This window comes from Kogia breviceps, chromosome 16, assembly GCF_026419965.1.
Source record: "Kogia breviceps isolate mKogBre1 chromosome 16, mKogBre1 haplotype 1, whole genome shotgun sequence".
Classification (NCBI taxonomy): Eukaryota; Metazoa; Chordata; class Mammalia; order Artiodactyla; family Physeteridae; genus Kogia; species Kogia breviceps.
Window position 1 is genome coordinate 23,136,929 of NC_081325.1, and position 5,997 is coordinate 23,142,925.

At 44.5% G+C, this 5,997-nt stretch overlaps 1 long non-coding RNA gene across 1 annotated transcript; it reads right to left on the bottom strand.

Annotated features, from left to right (window-relative positions):
* Positions 1-439: 439 nt before the first annotated feature.
* Positions 440-4,484, bottom strand: LOC131743197 (uncharacterized). The gene is made up of 3 exons (XR_009331727.2): positions 4,386-4,484; positions 2,906-3,251; positions 440-517 (listed from the first exon to the last, which is right to left on the bottom strand). It is a non-coding gene; the product is annotated as an uncharacterized lncRNA (long non-coding RNA).
* Positions 4,485-5,997: the final 1,513 nt, after the last annotated feature.

Genomic DNA, 5,997 nt, shown 5'->3' on the forward strand with positions numbered 1-5,997 from the left:
TGCTCTTCCCTGAGTACATCATGCTGTCTCCTCCAATGCCTCTCTTGCTTCCTGGAATGCCCTCATCCTTCAGAAGCTACTTTGTCTGAGACCCCTCCCTGCCTCGCCAAGGCAAATATGACCATACCTCTCCCGTGTCCTGCAGGTGACACCTCAAGCACAGAAACGACCACACTGCACTGTAATGGTGTGTGGGCTCATCTGTTTCCTCACAAGACTGTCAGTGTCTAGAGGTTCATGAGGTTTTTCTCTCCTTAATTTTCAGTACCTGGCACAGTTTCAGGTACATGGAAATTATTTAACACATGCTGAATAAATGAATGAAGTGGTTTTCCTCCTTATGAACTAGGATCTTCTGGATTAAAATGACAGACAATTACTCTTTAGAAGGATCATATGAGATGTTTTTATCGATTTGTAGTTATAGTCACACAGTCATACCTGTTAGAAGGCCAGCCTCCCTTTCTTCATGGTCCTCACATGTGCTGTTCCATCTTCTTGGAACACTCTTCCTTCCCTGTCATATGATTTCAGCTTAAATGTGTATTCTTTAAAGAAGCTTATACTGAGCACCCTTCCAACCCCCATCAGTCTAGGCTAGGCCCCCAGTTATATGTTCCCATGGCATCTGAATATTGGCTTTCCATTTAATTTACCCAAATTATTATTAGAAAATATTAGTTTAATAACTTTTATCTATTAAATATTAAGTTCCTTGAAGGCAGGGGCTAATAGTCTTATTCACCACTGTGTTCCTGAATCTGGCATATCACCTTGCCTATACAGAGTATATAATACACATTCAAAAAAAGGAACTGAAAAAGTTTCCAAGGCAAGACATTCTTTTGACATCTACTTTACGCACAGATTAACAGGTTACATAACTACATCTCTTTCCAGAGGTAGGCTGAAGTGCATGTTGTCTTGTATAACATTTCAAGCAACACATTGAATTTCCATCAGTTTGGACTAAGAAGAATAGGGGAGAAGACAGGTTCTTTTGAGTATGTGATCAATTTCAATTTCAGGCTTTTTTCCAGGTCAGTTTAGTTCAACATCTGCTGAGCACCTACTATGTGCTAGGCACTACCTTGGACTCAACATTGGGTATATGAACAAGAATATGACAGACTCTCTGGCTCTCTGATGCTTAAAGCCCTTTGAGAAATGCCTCTCTGTAGATTTACTAAATTTTAATTCACTCTAAGCACATCCTGTTTCTTTAAATCATGTGGTCCTCTCTCCCCAGTTCTGTCTGGAATGTTCTTTCCTGTCTTAACCATTTGGTTAATCATTATTTCTCTCTCCTACAGCAAACCCTTTGATTAAGATCACACCGCTCCTTCCCCAGAATCTTCATTGCTCCTTCTCTGCACTGCTTTGCTATTCTCCCAGGACTGGTCCCCATAACACCATCCACTGCATCATCCTCCCTCCTTTACTCCTATTCTGTGTGTGCCCGCAGGGCAGGGACCATCATTTCATTCTGTCTCTAGCACAGTGACTGAGATATACGAGATGCTCAATGATTCTTGTTGTTTTTACAATGAATGAATAGATGAATAAAACTCATGTTTTTAGCTAGAGATAGTGCAAGACTATTTTTTTTTTTACTGTGCAACATCTTTAATTTCTCATCCCAAATAACTGGAAAACAATTTTACACCTTTTAGCTCTACTTTACATCCAAGCATTTATCCAATTAAAATGTGATCTCTTTCTGCATCACATTAATGAAATTGTGTCATAGAACTGTTGCAAGACTATTTTTTAATGGATTGTTTACAATTAGCGGTACTCACTCCTACAAAGACCTAGACAAAATTCCTCAGTATTTCTTTCCCTGTAATCAAGTAAGTTAAACATCCCCTAGTATATATTATTTATCTCAGGATTCTTTAAGATTCAGTCATATGAAGCTACCATTTCTGTGCATCAAAAACAACTGAATATCGGTACTTCACATAGCTCAACCTAATGCTTATCCGCTCAGAACAACTGAATATCGGTACTTCACATAGCTCAACCTAATGCTTATCCGCTCAGAACAACTGAATATCGGTACTTCACATAGCTCAACCTAATGCTTATCCGCTCATTAATGATGTTCAAGGTGAACATCAAAGTCTACATTTAAATGTTTCCGATTCCAAAAGAGAGGACTGTTTTCCTTGCCTCATTCTGGATCTTCTCCCTGGCCCATGTCTACAAAGCTATTCAGGAGTGTCTTTGAAGCCCACTGCTTCTTCCATTTTCCTGAAATCAGAAATGTTTGGAGCACAGCACAGAAATAATCTTTTTTAGGATCTTTTATGAAAGGTTAGTATTCATAGCCAATTAGCAAACGCCCAACACAAAGTGTACATACAATAAATGTCTCTGAATGAATACTAAGCAGCACAGTGGATATTACTCATATCATGATGAGACTCTCCAGGTGGTTGGGATGGAGGGGTTGAGGGATAATGGCTTTGGTGAAGCCCCTTCTTTTCTGGAAGGAGAGTCACACTTTTTGAGATTTGTTCCTGGGCCTTTAACTCCACTGCCCTGCCCCTATCCCATGTGGCTAACACCCACAGAACCAAACTGTCCTCTGAAACATCTAACCCACAGTCTCTGCCTAAGACTTTATTGCTCATACCATGCTTTATTCCATTTCCCAAGCAAATGGCATCATTGGCTCCCAGCTTTTTGCCTCATCTCCCATCTATGTCTGTATGTTCACCACTAGAATTTCACAACCGATATTTCTCTACCAAAATTGCCCTGTATTTCCCTCTTTGATGGAGACTGCATTTTCTCTGGTCACTCAAAATATCATCTCTGGATGTTGAGGGAACACTTGGGTCCTAACCCCCAGCACTATCCCTACTCCCTCCTCACACTCCATATTTCCCAAGCTTACCTGGAAAGGTGGAGGAAGAGAAGGCAGAAGAGAACGGTGAAGCCCAAGAACCTGGGTATTTTTCTTGATCAAGAATCAGGACTGCTTTGGATAAACAGAGGTTGTGTATGGAAGTGTGCTGTATAGTTCAAGGCCACCAGAGCTACAGAGGCCAAAGTCACTTTAGCAGGAACTCTGACCTGGCTCCCAGGGAGAACTGCCTCCAGCTTTTCCCTGTAGATATTATCCCTTTTCGTCTGCCAGGCATATAAATCTCTGCTCCCATCTTACAGCATTTAACCTTCAGTTTGAGTCCTTGGTCCCCTCAGGTCTACCAGCACCCACCTCCTTCTTTGTTCTGTGACACCTGTTGAATGAGACACACAGGACTTGCAGTCACTGCAGTACGACTTGTGATTGTGAGGTAACTGGATGATATTATCACCTTCTCAGAAAGTCTTCAAAGATATCACGAGGAAGTGAGGCATTCCTCTTCTGGCAGGTATCTGTGTGGTCAGTTAAGAAGACCACTGCATTCCATCCCAATCATGTCATTCAGCCATCTTCCCACAGTGGGCACGTCCACAGAGACACTAAAGGATGTGAGAGTCCAGAGGGCTCAGCTAAAATGCAAGTCCAAACACAGCACCCACACATGGGTTTCTAATAATCAGTCCGCAAATAGTCTCTCCACAATTCAGGACGTAGGTTCCTCTCACTGCATTGTTTTTGCTTTTTACCTCCTGCCTTTTGGGAGTTTTAAAAAGTTAAAGGGGGGCTTCCCTGGTGGCGCAGTGGTTGAGAGTCCGCCTGTCGATGCAGGGGGCACGGGTTCGTGCCCCGGTCTGGGGGGATCCCGCGTGCCGCGGAGCGGCTGGGCCCGTGAGCCATGGCCGCTGGGCCTGCGCGTCCGGAGCCTGTGCTCCGCAGCGGGAGAGGCCACAACAGTGAGAGGCCCGCGTACCGCAAAAAAAAAAAAAAAAAAAAGTTAAAGGCATCTTGGAGAGAGTGACAAAAGTATTCATTATCAAAGAGAGCTCTTGTATATAGTACAAATATTAATGTGTGTGACTCCAAGAGCTAGAGCTAGATTGCCTGGGTATAAATTTCCGCTCCAACAACTTATAGCTTTATAAACAAGGAGAGGTTATTTAACCTCTCTGTGCCTCAATTTCCTCATCTGTAAAACAGGAATTATAACAGGATGTACCTCAGAGGTCACTAGGAAGATTAAATGACTCAATGTATATAAAGCATTTAAAACAATACCTGAGAAAAAGTTGACAAAAAATATACTGTTATATTATTGGTAGTAGATAATGTTTAGCATTTGTCTTAGAGGAGTATGTTTTCCGGCAGTGTGTCTCCTATGTAAGAACTCACTGAAGCCCTTAAATACGTCCCTGGACCATCTTGAGCTCTCTGGACTTCTGAGTATCACAGGTTTTGCAAAACGAGTCCCAGACTAGAAGCCAGAAGACCTGGGAGGTTCTGTACCTACCTACTTATTATTCATTAACAGCCTACACGGGCCAGTCCTCATACCCGATTCTTCTCCTGTTACTTTATTTATTCTTCACACCAGTTCCGCAAGGTGGCTCTTATTTTCCTAATTTCACAGATGAAGAAACAAATTCAGATTAACCACTGAGTCAATGCTATGGAGCCGAAAACGCGGGTCTGGAACCACTATTAAAATCTCGTTTTAAAAACCCAGGATGTGATTTATGGAAAGTCACTCAACCTCTGGGACCCTTATTTCTCCCACCTGTAAAACTGGACTATGCCTCCGGGGTCCATCTCACAGGGTTAGACTCCACAGAGAAAGTGCTTATGCAGGCCGGCTGTAGGCCGCGAAGGGGGGAGCCAGCATCCTACTCCAGGAGCAAAGAAGCGCCTGGAACAACGAACCACCAAGACGCTAACGCGGGGAGGAGACTCCCGCTTCCGGGCAGGCGCTCGGATGAGTGGCAGGAGCATTGGCCAATAGAGCTGTGGGAGGTGGCAGGGGCGGGGTTACCCGGGTTACCCCCTCAGCCGCGCTACGCCTTGTGGGAAGGGTAACGGCTGTGCGCCTGACCGTTCTCGGTTCAGTCAGGAGAGGTTCCTGAGCCAGGCGGCCTGTGGGACTTTAGCGAATGCCAGAGCGCTTGCCGCGGGCGCCCAGATGCCTGGCCTTAATGTTAAAAGGCTGGCGAAACCTCGTTAGCGAGAAGAGCAGGCTGCTGGCGAAGTCACGACGTGCTGCAAATGGCCTCAGCGAGCCTGGGCTCTGGAATCTGCGCGTCGGAACAATTGATCTCTGTAATCAAGACCCCGGGGGTCCCGGCCTTCTGTTTCCTGTCTCATTCCTGACAGTTCCAGGGGCGGGGACTGATGGGGAACAAGGGGAGGCAGAGAGCAGGGACTGTTTTCCTACCAGAAACACATTTGCAGTCGTCCTAGAAGGAGAAATTCATTAACAGTGGGATTCGAGGAAAGAATGACACCTTGGTTCTCACATTTGGATGTGATCCGTTCACTTCGCTTTTTAAGCTGCCACCACCATCTCTCACGTGCTTTGTCGCCATCGTTCTGACTGGTTTCCTGCTCCAAGATTTGCCCATTCCTGTCGGGCCCACAGTAGCTCAGAGTGACTGCTGCTAAATGCTTGGGACATGCCCCTACATAAAACTCAAGGGATTTCCCATTACCCTCAGATGCAGGCCTAACACTGAACTTGGCATTCACGGCCATGAGGCTCTGGCCTCTGATTACTGCCCCAGCCCTGTCTCTAGACACCTTCCACTCCCTTTCCTCAGTTAAAGGTTTGTGAGATGAGTACGTGGATCAATGAGTAATTCTAGAATTATCAGCAATATTATCAGTATAGAAGAAGTCCTCCAAAATCTGACGATGAATTCTCAGTAATCGCCTCAGATGGGAAGTCAGCTCTGCCCTGGAGTTCAGGAAACCTAAAGGCTAGTTCTTGCTCAGCTGCTGATTTTACTATGTTATCGATCACAGGTTGCTTCCAGTCTCTGTTCCTTTACTTATAATATAGAGCTGGTGAAGTAACATTTCCTGTTCTCTTATATTTTTACCTTTTCAGGATACTTTAAAGGTAAATCTAA